The sequence below is a fragment of the Myripristis murdjan genome, chromosome 11 (assembly GCF_902150065.1).
Source record: "Myripristis murdjan chromosome 11, fMyrMur1.1, whole genome shotgun sequence".
NCBI lineage: Eukaryota > Metazoa > Chordata > Actinopteri > Holocentriformes > Holocentridae > Myripristis > Myripristis murdjan.
In genome coordinates this window covers 21,535,987-21,551,899 of record NC_043990.1, presented here as the reverse complement: position 1 = coordinate 21,551,899, position 15,913 = coordinate 21,535,987, and the positions used below count along the sequence as shown (strand labels likewise).

Sequence of the window (15,913 nt, the reverse complement as noted above, 5' to 3'; positions counted from 1 at the left end):
CCTTGTATGAACAGCAATAGCAACTGTGACTGAAACGCAAACTTCGGCAACAGAAAGGAGAAAGACATCACTATTTGATTGACAAGTGATATCTGTGAGAAGTGCAGCACCAAAAAAAAAAAAAAAAAAAACCTAATAATGAGCACTTAGCACCAAAGATGTCACCGAAAAACAACAACTTTAGGATAACCACATTAAACCAGAACAATACATGAAAGGGAAATGGTCCACACTTTACATTGACACATGCTTCCTTATCATGACAGTTATGAGAAAGTCATATAATTGGATACATATTGTGTCTGCGCAAGATGCTGTGCTAGATATGAGCCACTCTCGGGCCTCCTGCCTGTCTCGAGCTCGTGTTCAGTCTGCAGCTGATGACTGAGCTTCTTCTGTGTCAGGATGACATTAACTGATGGGCTGTGGACTCTCACACCCCATAGCAAAGTCGAGATGTCACTGACTGATATGGATTAGGAGTGTATCTTTCTGTCTCTTGTGGTGTGTCTGTCTCTAGGAGTGGTGGTTGACTGTGTAACAGTGTGTGTGGCTGTGTTTGGGAGTCTCTGTGATGCATAACATCATTTATGAGCTCGGATCACACAGCCAGAGCATGCAGCCCAGCTCAGGGGTCTAGGTCACAAGTTTGAATCTGCTTTTGAAGCAAACTGTGACACCCCTCAGCCTCCCTTATTCTTCTGCCTCTCTCCTCTCCTCTCTCTGCTCTTGATATAGCAGCAGAGGGAAATGTTCTAAATCCCTCTCTGCTCAAAAATCACTTGTTCCCTCTACTAGCCCACCCCTTGTTTAACATGGAAAATACTCTGAACCCCAGTTGAGGACCATTAACTGTTCATTAGCCTCAGGTTGATTGATCACTCACTTAAAACACTGCTGAACCCAGCTGGGTGCACTGCAGACCTAACCAGCAGAAAAGAAGCCGCAAATTTCAGAGGGCCTGGGTCACGTCTCACACACACACACGCGCTTACACAAACGCTCATACACACTCATGCGCGCATGTTAACCAGACCACCAGCATACAGTGCATAGCCCCTACGACTGTGGTCCATGCTGAGGCCCACCCCACCCATCAGGATCAATGCTAGTCTTTATTAGCTGCTGGCTCAGAGTGCTGGCTGTGTAAGACGACCCTGCCAGCCCTAGCCTCACACCTCCCAAAAACACCACTGGGCTGTATAAACATGGCTGTGTGTGTCCGTGCATGTGTGTGTGCGAGTGTGTGTGTGCTTCTCTGCAAATATGATCGGGAAAAAAAAAAATGAAAAGGAGGAGAATTGGAGGGAGAGAAGAAAGAAATGACAACTTGCAATGAAGGAAAACAGCGAGAGGGAGAAAAGACGGATGAAGTACTATTGTTGGAGATGGGATGACATAAAATGTAGGGTAACAAACTGGAGTGGAACAATGTAGGGCCACTGACACAAAACAGGAATGCAGGATAAAAAAAAAACAAAAAAAAAAAACATACAGACCATTGTAGATTCCCAGCCACCCCTCACATATCCTGCAATAGTCCCACAAGGCTTTCCAAGCAATTTCTGGAGCAAGCATGTGATAAGTGGGACTTCTACTACGGCTACATCTGTGCAGTCAAAATCAGTCTGCTTTTCTAGTATGAAATGCATAAAAGAGGCCATTTGGCTGTGGTCTGTAACGCTGACATGCGTCCGCAGGGCCATGTAAAAACTTTGAGAACATGCAGTGGTGTGTCCCTTTAGAGCAGTGTACTACGGGCCCACGCCAAGGCTTATGAAGGCTATAAGAGCCACCAGGGAGCAGCACAGGTCAGACCAGATAGTATAAGAAGCCCTGGGAGGGGTCAGACACTCTCCGGAAACGAGGATGACAAGTGGAGGCCTGGGAACGTGCCCAGTCCTATTTCACACTGCCTCACATTGCTGCATGTCTGATTTAGTTTGTGCTTGCACACAGATGCTGGGTTTCAAGTAAACACATGCCTACAGGTCATATAGACATTAATGCGACTGTGTATGGAAGCAAGCGCACACACATTTGTGCACGCAGGCTCAGACATGAGGACACAGAAATAGCCTGGGTAGCACTGTGCAAAGCCCTCAGTATTGCAGTGGCTGCATATTGTGGCAGTGGGTGAGTAGTCAACACAGGCTGAACTCAGTAACACCTGAATACTAGGGCCTGTTATACAGTCTATGCAAGGGACACATATGCCAGTGCAAGCCCTTGACCTATGCAAGCTGTTTGTTTACATAGTTTCCTGTGGCTGTAGTCTGAGGTTAAGCATATATTTTCCACACAGGGAAATTTATGCAAAGAATTTATGCAAGACAGGGGGATTTAAAAATGGCTAACATGGTGGAATTTGTGCTTTACATGTTGCTTCGTCACTGCAAAAAATAATTTTGCAAAAGAGAAATAGTGCAGATGAATTCTGCCAGACTGTCTTCAAAACCTGCCACCATTGCCATTTGTTTACCCAGGAACAAACAAAATATGTCTTCTATTTCTTTATCTGCTGCACATTTCGCTGTGCAAGAATCTGAGGAACAGCCCTAGAGTTCTCATCGGGCCTGAAAATTAAGACCCGACCCGACCCGGGCCGGACTGGGCCAGCCCGAGGCCCGACCCGACCCGACTAATTAGCCGAACTTTAGGCCCGACAGCCCGATAAAGCCCGAAAAAAAAAAAATCGCCCCTAATCGCCAAATTCGCCATTATTTAGCAGAGCCGGTCGGCACCGGCCTGCATCAGGCAGCTCACCTGTCAGATCCGGCAGACCTGACGGGTGGGCGCGGTATCGGACGGTGCCGCGGCTGGCCCGCCTGATGCCGACTGATGGTGCCGCGGCATGTGCGGGTCAATACGGTAGTCTAGAAAACTGGAGATTTTTTTTTTTTTTCTCGTGCGCCCCCAAGTAGATTGCGCCCCCAGTTGCACTGCCCATAGCAAAAACCGTCCCTGCTGCCGAGTGTGCCAGCACAGCGGGATACTGCTGCAACTCTCTCTCACTTGTTGGCGCTGCGCTCGCACAGCTGTTTGTCTGTCACTGAAAGTTTAGCCTCCAAATCCAATCCAGTCTCTCACTCTCTCCACCAGTCACATAAAAATGAAACGTCATAATCAATAACAGAACACATAATTCTACTTTTTTTTTATTTAAAAAAAAAAAAAAAAAATCCCCCACAGAACCCGAAGCCCGACCCGACCCGCCCAATTCACGTAAATTTTAGGCCCGACCCGACCCGAAAATGTCGGGTCGGGTCGGGTCGGGTCGGGTTCGGGCAGAATATGAGAACTCTAAACAGCCCCTCCATCGCCTTTTGAATTTCATTAGTGTTCCTTGCGTAGACTTTGTAACAGGTGTAATAGAGTGGTGAAGTCCCGCCCCTTCCGGTGGACCCCCATGGGACCTTTCGGAGCGATAAAAATGAATGGTGTTCAATGGACAGAAAATAATTATTTTCTGATTCCCTGTCGTTATGCTTTGGATTACACAAATGTTGTTTATAGGCTTAAATGATAATTTTTCATGTCAAGAGACTGACCGTTTATTGTACCATTGTTCAGTTAAATGTTGTCGAGAAAACACAATTAGAAAGACTACATGCTGTGTCGCGTATGTGACGTCACGTCATCGCGCTTTCCCTCCCTTTCTTCTCCATCCAGATTCAAGTCAAGCCGCTGGTGTGTTTTGTTCCCAATTGTCCGCCTCACCCCCCGACATGCACTTCTCTGAGGGCCGACAGAACGCCGGGCCGGGCGGGAGGGCGAGCGGACCCCGCCGTCAGACGGAGAAACTCAGAACCTCAAAAGCTCAGCGCGGAGCAGAGAAATCGCCATGTCTGTTGTAGGCTTCCAGTGTGGGTGGTGACGTATATCATTCACGTGGAGAGCAGCGAAGAGTTGTAGTTCACAAAGCGGGCTCACACAAAACATTATCAAAATTCTTTGCGCTAAATTGTAGTCTTCTTTGCGTGAAAAATTATCTTTAAATATCGCAAACAACATATGTGAAATCCATGGCACAATTCAAATGGGACTAGAAAATAATTTTTATCTACCCATTGAATCGCATTTATAATTTTTTGCTTGCTTCCATGTACCGGAAGTGGATGGGCGGGACTTCACCACTCCATAATGCCATTGGTGGCAGGCTTAAGGTGGCACACAACATAACAGTACAGTACATTTCCTTGTGGAAGTGCACATTAGGCTACAGGTCAGCCAATCAGACTCAGGCAGACATCTAAAATTGGCAATATAATCACAATGAACCTTCCAAAAAGAAACGGGAAAAAAGCTGGCTTGCTCAAAACGGCAACAGCCCTCGTTCTCATTAATATGTCTGAAAAACGTATTTGGATTACTCATAGTCATTAGCTGAAGCATTCTTGATTTTAGACAGAACACAAGCTGGGTGTGCTGTTACCTAATTTGCTCTTGATCCAGCACGACTCTAGAGACGTGTTTGTTAAATATCAAGGAAGGAAGGGAGACAGAGACATATTGGTTTGCCAGGAGCGCTGTGCCTTGTAATTATTGTTTGAATACGGCAGAAAAAGAAACAAAAAAGTTGCTGCACTGGCTATATAATGGCTTGACTACTTCCCAATTAGAGAACGCATTGCAGTTCGCACTGAGAAACACTAGTCAAGTTTCATAGACGTTTCTGTGAAAATGACAGTTTGCTTGCATTTCTCACGCATTACACCATTTTCTAAACTTTGGCTTTGAGCAGTTGGCACCACGACATACTGTAAGGAGGAAGCAACAGCGTCACAGTGTAACTTCATCTGACATGTAGCCACAACAGTTGTCCTGGCCGCCTCTCACATCTGTTACGTCCTGTGTATCTCTGTGTCAGGTAGACTTAAGTGAGACGAATGACGGAAAATTCAGCCATCAGTCAGTGTCGTAGGAAGGGAGATCTGAGAAGCAAGTGCAGATGTTGCAGGTGGGGGGGAGGGTGGGAGGTGGGACAGGGGGTGGAGAGGAGGGATAAATCTGTCCAGGCCTGGAGCAGGACAGGGGAAGTGTGCCTCTTAGATATAGGGGTTAACTCAGTATTTCCTCCCTGAGAAGTTATGGTTATGATGCAAATGGGGAAGAGGATGTCCCCTCTGTCTCTCTCTCTCTCTCCCTCCCTCTCTTACTCTTGCTATGTTTCACTCTATTTCTCCCTCTGACCTTCCCGTCTGTCCTGTCAACACCTCTCGCAATCCCTCCGCACACTTGACACTAACGGTGACCTGGGTGACTCCCTGTTCAGTTCCCCACTGTGATTGATTTCATCAGGGCTCCTTTTATATTAAAACCAGATCTGTTCATTCCTCCTCTCTTATCTCCACGGCGCACTCGTCAGGAGGTGATCAGACAGAGACAATGGAATGTTCTAGTTGCTACGAGACATGATGTAATGACAGAGATCAAAGGCGGTGGCGCATGCACCCCGAGTCCTCATCGACAAGTCTGGGGACAATCCAGAGAAGGCATGTCCCGTGTATAACCCACAACTAATTACCGCAAATCGCAGATATGATTTAATTTGGTGGAACACAACAACGCGGAATTATTTGCACATCTGTTACTGCTGTAAACACAACAAAATCAGGGTGAATTTACGGGTAATGGGCTGTAAAAGTGTCTGGTCTGCTCCCAAAATGTTGCTGCCGCTGAGTTTGAGCACGGCACACGAGGATGGAGGGGGAAAAAAATGAATGAGCGATTAATGACAACCAACATTCAGATAATTGTGTAGTCCTAAACGCGCTCCATTTCTTCGTTCACCTGCTCCATGGAATTCCTGTAGGGCTGCCAAGAAGCAGTAAAACAGCGCATTCACAACCTCCGCGAGGCTAGACGCAATAATAGCCCTCTCATTATGTGTTATGTACCAAACGGATGAAATTAAGTGGAAATAAAGAAACACTGAAGAACTATTTGTCTGTTTTCTGAATAGGGATGTGATCTGTGATTGGCGCTTTAATCAGATCATATTTGTCTACCTGGCACAGTGACGCACAATCAGAGTTTGCGACCACATGCATCTAATGGGTCATTAGGGCGCTGATTCGTGGGATTAGATATGTGTTTATCTGTGACCTGGCAGCCAGAGGAAGGCGACATTCTTGAGAGTCTGGAGTTAGTTTAGATTGATGGGCTCTCGCTTAGATAATCACCAGACCAAAAGAGGGCTGAAGCAGCTTCTTTGTCTCCACTTGGCAGCTGGAGAGGACGGGAGGATTGGTGGGAGGAATATGAGAGTTAGAGAGGAATAAAACTTACACCACAGACATGAGAATGAGACACATCCTTGGACAGGAGTGGAGCAGAGGGGGTGGATGGAGTGGATATGAGAGGCAGCAGAGGCCAGGCTCCTTAAACAGAGCCTATCCAGAGCAAATAAATCAAAGCAGAGACAGAGACTAGTCCTGGGTCTTAACAGGCAAGGTGCACAAGTCATGTTCCTTCAAAAAAAAAAAAATTAACTGAGCAGCGGCCTTGTCAGCTTGCGCCTTTCAAACGTCTGGGTGATGCAGCTGTAGGGCTGCAGGAGCTTTACAAGTTTTTCTCCCAAAGAAATCACTCTTGAAACACTTGGCTAAAAGGTGTGTCTCCTCCATAACTAATTGCATTCTCAAGCACAACAAGCTCACTGTGCGCCATTAGTTTACAGTTTCACACATAAAAGGTCTAATGTGGAACATTAATAAAGACGAAAGAGGGAAAGGTGTGCCTTTGTGGAATTCGAATCAGTCCTTCCAGTGAACTAAACCTCTCCAAGGGTGGGATTCTCCGCCGTGTTATTACTCCAAACAAACCTAAATGAATCGACCCACCAGAGGAGCGAATGAAAGGGCTGAAGAGCGCAGAGGATTGGGGAGAGAAGAAGTGGGTGCTGAGTGGCTCTTTCCCTGAGTTTGTTTACAAGTTGTCAGTGGGCGAACAGGTGTGAAGTGGAGCGAGAAGTGCCAAAAGAAGTGCGGTTGGAATAATGTGAGTGGTAATAAGTGGGAAGCGGGCTCAGATTAGGCTGGTTGACTCCATGATCTTGAATGATGCTTTGCCCTGCCCAGGCAGACATACTGAATCTATGTACAAGTGTGTGAGAGTGAGATCATAGGTGAGAACATTTGTCATTTCCTTTGGGACACACCCTTGTTAATGATCTGTCAAATTTTACATTCAACAGAGTTTATGTTCTGTTAAGAACCTGATACTTTAACAGCTCCAGAAAATGACTCAATCAGCAATCTATCTGATGTAGGCCTCTTTTTCACAGCATATGCAAAGAGAAAAGTTCTATTCTATTCTACTCTATTCTATTCTGTTCTATTCTATTCTATTGTGTTTCCTAAAGCATAGGAAAAGGCCGTAGTGCAGATATTCATGGGAGACAGGTTTAAGAGTGTGCCATTTTAACTGTAAGAGCAGAAGATATCATCTTGGGTCTGATTGAGGGACTTGAACAACTTCCATTGAACCAAACAAAGTCGAAACCAATTTCCAACAACTGACACGGCAGCTTAATGGCAAGAAATGGGCAGACAGTTGAGAGAGGGAAAGAGAGAGAGAGTGAGTGAGAGAGAGCTGGTTGAGTTCCTCCGATGACACAGAGCAGGCCACTGCGGGAAACCTCAGCTCCTTCACTCGCTGTGGTCTGAGAACATGAAAAGCACCACACCGTTTGATCTTCAGACTTGAATACGTCTCACAACTTCATAGAAAAACACGCAGCTTTGGAAACCATATTCCCCAATTATTCCCCCAAGATCCCTACCTCTCTCTCTCTCTCCCCTCCTTCCTTCCATTCCTCCCACATTAGGGATTCTGACTTTGATATCAAAGTGGGATGGAGATTAAAGTCTGGGTGAGGGGAAGAGCTGTGTGGTGCAGTCGGCCAGGCAGTTGGCCGCAGCTTGGAAGGGGCTCGATCCCCAGAGTTATTTGCCCTCTATCTGCCCACTGTTAGCTCTGTTCTAGTAACTGAGGATGGCTGGGAAATGAAGGAGCGCCTTTGTTTCATAATAACTCTCATCCACGTTGACATAATCATCATTGAACAATAGGGGTGGGAATCACCTGTGACCTCATAATTCAGTTTTATCACAATCCATCACGATTCAGTTATTGACTGCCTTATATACTGTATACTCCTGGTTTGATAAGTCTGTTTACATTATTTTTGGAGTTATCAGTCAATTGCACCTTACTCTCCTGAACTCTACATGGAAGGTGTGAATGTGACAGCAGTAACAGCAGGTCCACGTGTCTCAAGTTGTGCCATGCCACAACAGCTAAAATCCCCCTCACAACATTTTACCAAACAGAAATGAGGCAAAGCAGTTGTTTTACCATATACAGTAAACTTAACTGATTTAAGGAGGCTTGACTCATCGGCTGAACGTTTTGCAGATGTTTTGAGCAGATTAGTCTGTGAATGCCTGGCAAATATTAAACACCAGGCCAATATTACTCCAGATCTCCGACAGGAAAGCTTACATTATCAACGACGCTGTGGGGGCGTATGTCTTTTGAGCTGAAATAGGCTATGGACAGAGTTATTTTTTTTGCCCGTTCAGAATTTTCTAGAAATACTCTGCACTGCACTGTGATGCACTGTGGACTCACAAGCATTGCTGCCTGTGACTTACTTAGCCAAGGGAAAACTGAAACCATAGCATGACTGAAAAAAAAAAGTGAATCAATTCAAACTGCAGAAAATAAGAATAGCGATTCTTACGTGGATCAATTTTTTTCCCCACCCCTGTTGAACAAGACACATACATACAATGGAAGTAAATTCTCTATCACCCATTCACACCCTCGTGTCCCTCGTGCTCTGCCTAAAGAACATCTCTGGAAGGATTTAGTCTGTCGGGGAGGAATGTGACCCTGTAGCACTGTAAAAGCAAGTAAATGGTTCAGCTTCCCTTTGAACCTCTAGCCTGCACCCCATTCTCTCTCCACAGCCAAGATCTGCCCACGAGCCAAACACCTGTCAGTCAAAACCCACCAGACGATTGTCATGTCCAATCCTCTAGCTGGGCACGCCACGTGACCCCCCCGTGACCTCAGAAATTTGACCAATTATGAAGCACTTGCAAGGATCACAGGGTCAAATCCTATATTTGTCACTCTCTGGGATGCTGTTTTTTCACCATCATCATGATCTGTTGGTTTTTGTTAAGTCTAAACATGTTCTTTATCACACATGAAAACAGAATAATCTGCACCTAAGAATATCTTGAGTCATTTCAAATAGTCCAAGAAGACTCAACTAGAAAACAGGAGGTCCCAGCCCTATTACGATTACCTGGATGATTGATTTTTTCCATTCCTCTCCACTAAAGGTATGTGGATCTCTGAGACAGTAAGTGCTAGAGCAACCAAACTTTGCAGCAAAGTTGGAAATCTCACCGACTACTCAGGCGACAAAAAATTACATAGAAGTATTAGGCTATTACTTTTCTTGCTGATATTAAATGCCATTAACCAGCAAATGGCTTGTTAAGTTTACATAACATACTAGTTTTCAGAAAAACAGCTGTAACTCATCAACCTTTGAAACAAATCAATGCAAAACTGAAAATACATTTTCCTACGTACGATCTTAGCATATGTCAAAAAGTGCTTCCAGGTCTGTCAATAGGTGGCGCTATAAAAGTGCTATCGCAGAAAGTTCTGCAGGAATTTGTATGAAACATTTTCCACATGTTCTCAGGTCACGGCCAATTGATTGTAAAAAAAAATATCGGTCATGACTGGTGAAAAATGGTGTGGTTTACAAGCATAAACACACATTTTCATCAAAATTGCACTAAAAAAATCATTAAAATTCCATCAAAGGTCCTGGAGAGCTGACATTTCTTCAGCACATTCACTGAAGTGAGACAAAAGTTTGCTACTCCAGTGCTTGGGTGGTCCATGTCACTTTGTTGACTCAAACTGCAAGGAAGTCTGGGAGAGGCAGCATTACAGTACCTCAGTGGGTTAGTCAGTCTCTGAACCCCAGGGGTCATCGCTCAGACCTCATCATATCCCATTTTTAAATTTTTCAGACATGACATCCTTGTTTGATTAGTGGCCTCCTCTGACATGATTACTAGACTGCCTTCGCTGAGGTGCTATCAAAAGCAAAACTGTGCTGTCAGATTGGTTTGATGTTTTCCAGCCCAATGACTGTTCAAAATCCGCCTCAACTGGTTAAAAAATGTCCACATATTTTTGATGATAAACAATACAAATTAATTCCTAAACAATATGGCATAATAAAACAACAATTTATGTGTTCACAAGTGTTTCCATTTCTGCCCTTTGCTCCAAAAATAAAGCAAAAATAAAAGAAAAAAATAAACAGACAGCTCAAATACCAAAAATAATAGGCTTTATCCAACTTGGCGAACTGCAAAACAGACCTTGACTTTATGCCAACCTGAAGTGCACCCCCCCACACACACACACTTGCACATGCACGCACAGAGACAGAGAAAAGCCAAATAAATAACAATAATGTGGACAAGAAACACAACTGAGGTGTAGCGCTGTTGTCCCCTCACCAGAGTGAATAAAAATTATGTCATATCAAAGTTGAGCTCAGTGACTGGCTGTGGAGAGAAAATAATTCATATTGTTTGCATAACTAAGGAATGCAATTAATCAATATATATATTTCAATTTATTGTAATTTTGAATGTATTTAAAACCCTGCCCAACTCATTGCAACCCAGTCCTGTCCACCCTCCTACACAATGCAACCCAAAATTGGCCAACTGGGAGGAGAGCCATCCAGTCTGTCAACACTGCACAGTAATTCTTTAGAATCTAAAGATTTACTGCGTTTAGAAGCTGGATATCCCATGTGTCAACTGTTTTTCTGACTCCACAGTAGTCAGAGGTCAACAGCATTAACTTAGTGGAATGGTTAGATATCTTGGGGCCACAGGTTTAAGAGTTCAAATCTTACCATGTCTCATTTTCAAGGTGCTTGAGTTCATGTCTAGATCAATGGCCTCCTCTGACTTGAGTATTAGACTGTGATGTCCTTACTATAGACAGAGGTCTAACAATTTACCAGATTTTGTTCTGTTTTGGTATAAAGTCCTTCCATCCAAAAAAAATGAGATGCAATTTATGATTCTCCTCCCCTAACTCATTGTCAGCTGAATTGCACTGATGGTGCTTGGATGCCTCAAATTGCCCCTTGCGGCTATATTTTCTTTTTCTTTCTATGAAGATGTTGCAGGGAAAATGACAATGCTCAGCATAAATCATCATTCTTTATTGGGTGTCCTCAGCCATGTCAGCCATCTGTCCCTCGTGCTGGTGGTTGAGCCCTGAGTGTCTGTCACTCAATAATAATGTGGTTAGCATTCCCATTCCCACTCATGGAATGCTGTCAGTGGCTTTGCCCTAATCGGAGACAGGAATTTTAATAGTGGGCTCATAAACATACCACCACTCCTTAAAGCAGACACCCAAATACACAGAAAAACGTCTTAATGGTTATCCATGTTTGGGAAAAAATCTTTTAACACTCCTACGTCGTATTTCTTCACACAGTGCCTCAACTTCCCATAAGTTTGAAGTTCTCTCTGCATTTCTCAAACTTGAGTATGCGAAGGGAAAACCAAACAAATCAAGAAACAGCGCAAATCATGTCCATCTTGAGTAATTTACTCTAATATGCAATCTTAAAAAGTTATTTCCCTAAAAACAACTGAAAAATTCTCCAAATTGGTTGAGAAAAGTCCACTTGCCAATGCAGTTTCTTGTTTCCCATGTTTCACTCTCAAGTTTCCTGACACAAGGCAGAATATCTCGGATCATTTACATCAAGAAAATGACACTTAATTGAAGTCGGCTCTTGTAAATAAGTTCATTTACTGTGGAAACAAGTTTCAGCCCACGGTTAGATAGTAAGAAAAATAAGACTTTAAACCACTACTACTCATACCCCGATTGCAAAAGGGACATGGTAGCAAGCCTGTAAGCACTGATCATGTGTATGATAACAACAGCTTTCACTGACACCAAAGAAGGAAGGAGCAATAAGGGGACTGTTTGCATCAGCGGAAAGCCTCAACCCATCATCTCTTGCTGTATAGGACCATTTCCACACTGTGCTCTGGCTTCATACCCACAACGACCTTATATAACCTGAGTAAGCATATGTTCACATCCGATTGGCTGATAAAAATTGGGTTTAAAAAAAAAGTGCACAAAATAATGACATTTGCGTTTACCGGTTGTAATTCCTGCACAAAAATTGAGCAATTGCTAATATGTAAGTGCAATGTTTGTTTGTTTTTTAATCAATAAACTTTGCACGTGTTCTTGTGTGTGTGTGCGTGCATGCATGAGTGTGTTTTCCTGTGAGACGGTCTGAAGCACATGGGCTCGAGTGTGTGTATGGGAAACAGGGAGCGAGGAGGTGGGGTTGAGCCTGGAGTCTCTGCTAGAGCAATTATCTTGTTCCTCAAACCTGCCGTTTAATGGAAATCCTAGGCCCAAGCCAAACTACACGCCTGTCTTTAGGTATGAACCTCCAAACTGATTTCTCTCCCCCCTGTTCTCTCTCCCCTCTCTTTCTCTCTATTCATCTCCCTCCCTCATTCCACAAAATATTTTCATAGGAGTTCACTGACTTCACTGGTTTGCTATTAGTTCCACAGGTGTGGAGAAAGAAGCTCCATTAAAATATTCCTGGACATTCCACCACTGCACTTGCTTGCCTCTCTACAGACAATGTCTCTCTCTCTCTCTCTCTCTCTCTCAGACACACACACACACACACACACACACACACACACTCCCTCAGTCCCTCTCTCTCTTACTCTCTCTCTCTCTCCATCTGCATAATCGTACAATTCATTATTTTAATGTCTTTTCAATGCTTGTCCACCCTGCCATTCCCTTGAATATAATCAATCATCAGATTTCCAAATTATATCAACGTAATAGTTACGCACTTGGGTTATCTGTGTGTGTGCGTGTGTGTGTATGTCCGTATAGGTGTGTGTGTATTCACAGTAGCTGGAAATATTCGACAAGCCTTCTGTACTGTGAGCTGCTGCTGCTTTAAGCTCTCTGGAGGTCTCTCTGTAACACTCACATTGAGACTGGCATGAGACCTCTGCCATTGTTTCTTTCCAGTTGAGCAATACAGTAGCGGGCCACATAGAGGGCAGGGAGGTGGGCAAGAGCATCGCCAACCAAGTCTGGCCCTGTCTGCCGTGAAATCTGTCCTCCAAGGGCATGTGGTGCACAACAGCAGTGGAAGGTATGTGTTGTCATTCTCTCTCCCTGTCCCAGTTGTGCTCTTTCTTCCTCTCCTCACTTCTCTCTCTGGGCAATTACACACATTTTTCTCCTAAATCCCATCAATAGCCTGACAACCGCACTGTACCCCCTTGAAGGGTGCGATTACACCAAAAAAAATCAGTGACACAGCAACTGAGATTGAGGCACGTCAAACAGCAAGATGAAGGTCTGTCCAGAGCCCGGGGACTAGCTGCTTTCAGCCCGCAAACGACCCCGCAATGACTCAGAGTCCCGCGTATGTAAATTGCCCACAAAACCTCTCTTTCCTCTCAAATCACTCATCCACTGCTGAGAAAGCACAACCTCGGGCCCCGTCTGACGCGTCTCTTTAGCGCGACTCCGTATGGTTTGGAAGCAAATGTGTTTACTTAGGTTTGGAGAGGTAGGGGCGAAAACCCCAACTCCCTCTATTTTTTTTTTTTTTTTTTTTTTTTTTTACAAATACAAAGCAAAAAGAGACGGGAATAGGAGAGGCGAGGCACTGAATCACCCACAAAACCGCAAGTTTAAGAGTATGTGGGTGTGTGGTGGGGGTGGGGTTGTGAGATGGGCGGGCATGAGGGAGAACAAGCTAGTAGGTCCTCTGTAAATCATACGCAATGCTTTTTCAGTCATTTGTACAGCATATGCACATGGGGCTCTGCGTATCTGGGGGTCTGGGTGGGTGTGCATGTGTGCATGTAGGTATGTGCGCATGTCTGCATGTGTGTGTGGATGCGTGTGGACGCGGATTATGGCTCTGTGTGAGTCTAAATGAAAGTAAAAAGGAAGAGAAGCAATTTAGGAAGCTGGCGAGGCTTTTGCTAGTGGGTGAGATGTGGGCACAAAGAGCAGCCAGAACTCCCTTGTAATATGGCAACGCCAACTGGGCACAGCTCCTTAGAGAGGAAGGGGGATTTGCATGCTTAAGAGGCAGACTAAGAGGGTGGATATAATGAAAAGGTGGAACGAAAAAGGATCAAGAGAGAGGGGGGAAAAAAGAAAGATGTGAGGAATGAAGTCAGGGATCACGGCGGTTATCCGACATCTCCATTGCCCTAGTCCATATTTGCACTCCCTCGGCTGTGCTAACACTGGCCAGGATCGTATGGTATGAGAGAGCTGTGTTTAGACGGCTTTCACAGCGTCTCCGTTGAGAACAGTGCAAATAGACATAATGCCGAAATAACAGTCGTCGGAATGCAACGCCGCATATGCAGTTGTTGAGCTTGGATAAAGATTTAAGGTCACGAGACAGACAGATAACCCCCCTACACACACGTTCCTGTTACATGTTGGTTTGGTCTGTCATGTCTTCTGAGGAAAGGGTTTGTTGTCTGAAGGCAGCTTCTGAGGGTTGGGGGGATTGAGTGGATTCAAGCAACAGTAGCATATGGGTGGTGCTACGCTGAGGAACTTTCTGGAGGGGTGGAATGTAAACGCCACCAAAAGGCAGCAAAAGCACAGAAGAGGGTCACAACATCTTCTTCAGCTTCAAATGTTTCCTAGTAACAAGATGCTGACCGGGGTTTAGGGCAACAATGCGGAGACACTGTGCACCGTCAGTGTCGTGCCTATGTTATGTTACAAAGTTATGCCTACTGTATCAAAGTCCTAGAGGATATTACAGTCCTATTTTCACTTCTTGCAAATATCTGTTGTGCAAGGATGTACAGAATCTGCTTGGGTAGCTTAGAAGACCAGACTAACTTTCACCCATTCACTCGCATGCTTTCACACTGCTCGCAATGTGAAAGTCTCCTCTGTGAAACTTGAAAATTACAATGCCAATGTCCACCCTGGTGGCCTGCTTTGTAGAGCACGTACCACGTATTCTTGAGGCTTTAGTTACAGCTAAAGCCTGGGTTAGATTCCAGCCCCGGTCCTTTGCTGCTGTATCTGTCTAATAAAGTGGAAAAGCCCCAAAAAATAATCTTTAGAAGTTACTGATATACTCGATTACAATGGCATAAAATACAAGCATTAATACCAAATGTGTTCCAGGTTCAAAGCGTTGGCACAAGTTGAATACACCTAAGCTATGCTGCTAGCTCCAGCCGGGCCACTTACAGCTCACTGGAGCACATGAGGGTTAACAAGTGGACCTGAAAATGTCTTTGAGTTTTGAAGGCGGAGCACGTTTGGCATTAATGTTAGAATTTTAAGTGATTAGAATAGAGTAAGACAGTAGTTTTAGCGAACGTTCCTGCCAGCAAATAAACCACAAAATGGAATTACCCGTGCATAGGGACTTTCAAATTTCATGGTGCATTTTTTCACCTTTTTTGAACATGATTCGGAGTGAATGTGGGTGACTTAGCCTTGACTTCTAAGCTACCAAAGCATATTCTGAGCTCACTCATGCAACCGATCTTTGTGGTGGACAGATACAATCGTGACTATTGAAGAGAAGTCAAAATAGAGAAGGCATGGTCTCTTAAGCCTACAGAGCCTCACTGGTGGGAAACAGCACACGTCTGGCCGAGGGAGGAACCAGACTGATTATCAATAAGAATGGCAGGAGTATAAGCTCTTCACACCCTCCCATTATCACTAAATCTTTTGCCCAGACTGAAGAACTCGGCTCCCTCTCTGAGAGAAAAGC

General features: G+C 44.6%; 1 protein-coding gene across 3 annotated transcripts in view; it reads right to left on the bottom strand.

The window, feature by feature from the left end:
- Nucleotides 1–15,913, bottom strand: part of col8a2 (collagen, type VIII, alpha 2) — a 106,737-nt gene that overhangs the window by 21,145 nt on the left and 69,679 nt on the right. The window contains exon 1 of one of the 3 annotated variants that reach the window (XM_030063566.1): nucleotides 8,215–8,225. The exons of the other annotated variants lie outside the window; for them this stretch is intronic. The gene's annotated coding sequence lies outside the window, so the exon portion shown is untranslated. Of the gene's footprint in view, nucleotides 1–8,214; nucleotides 8,226–15,913 lie in introns of those variants that run through there. 3 annotated transcript variants of the gene reach the window in all.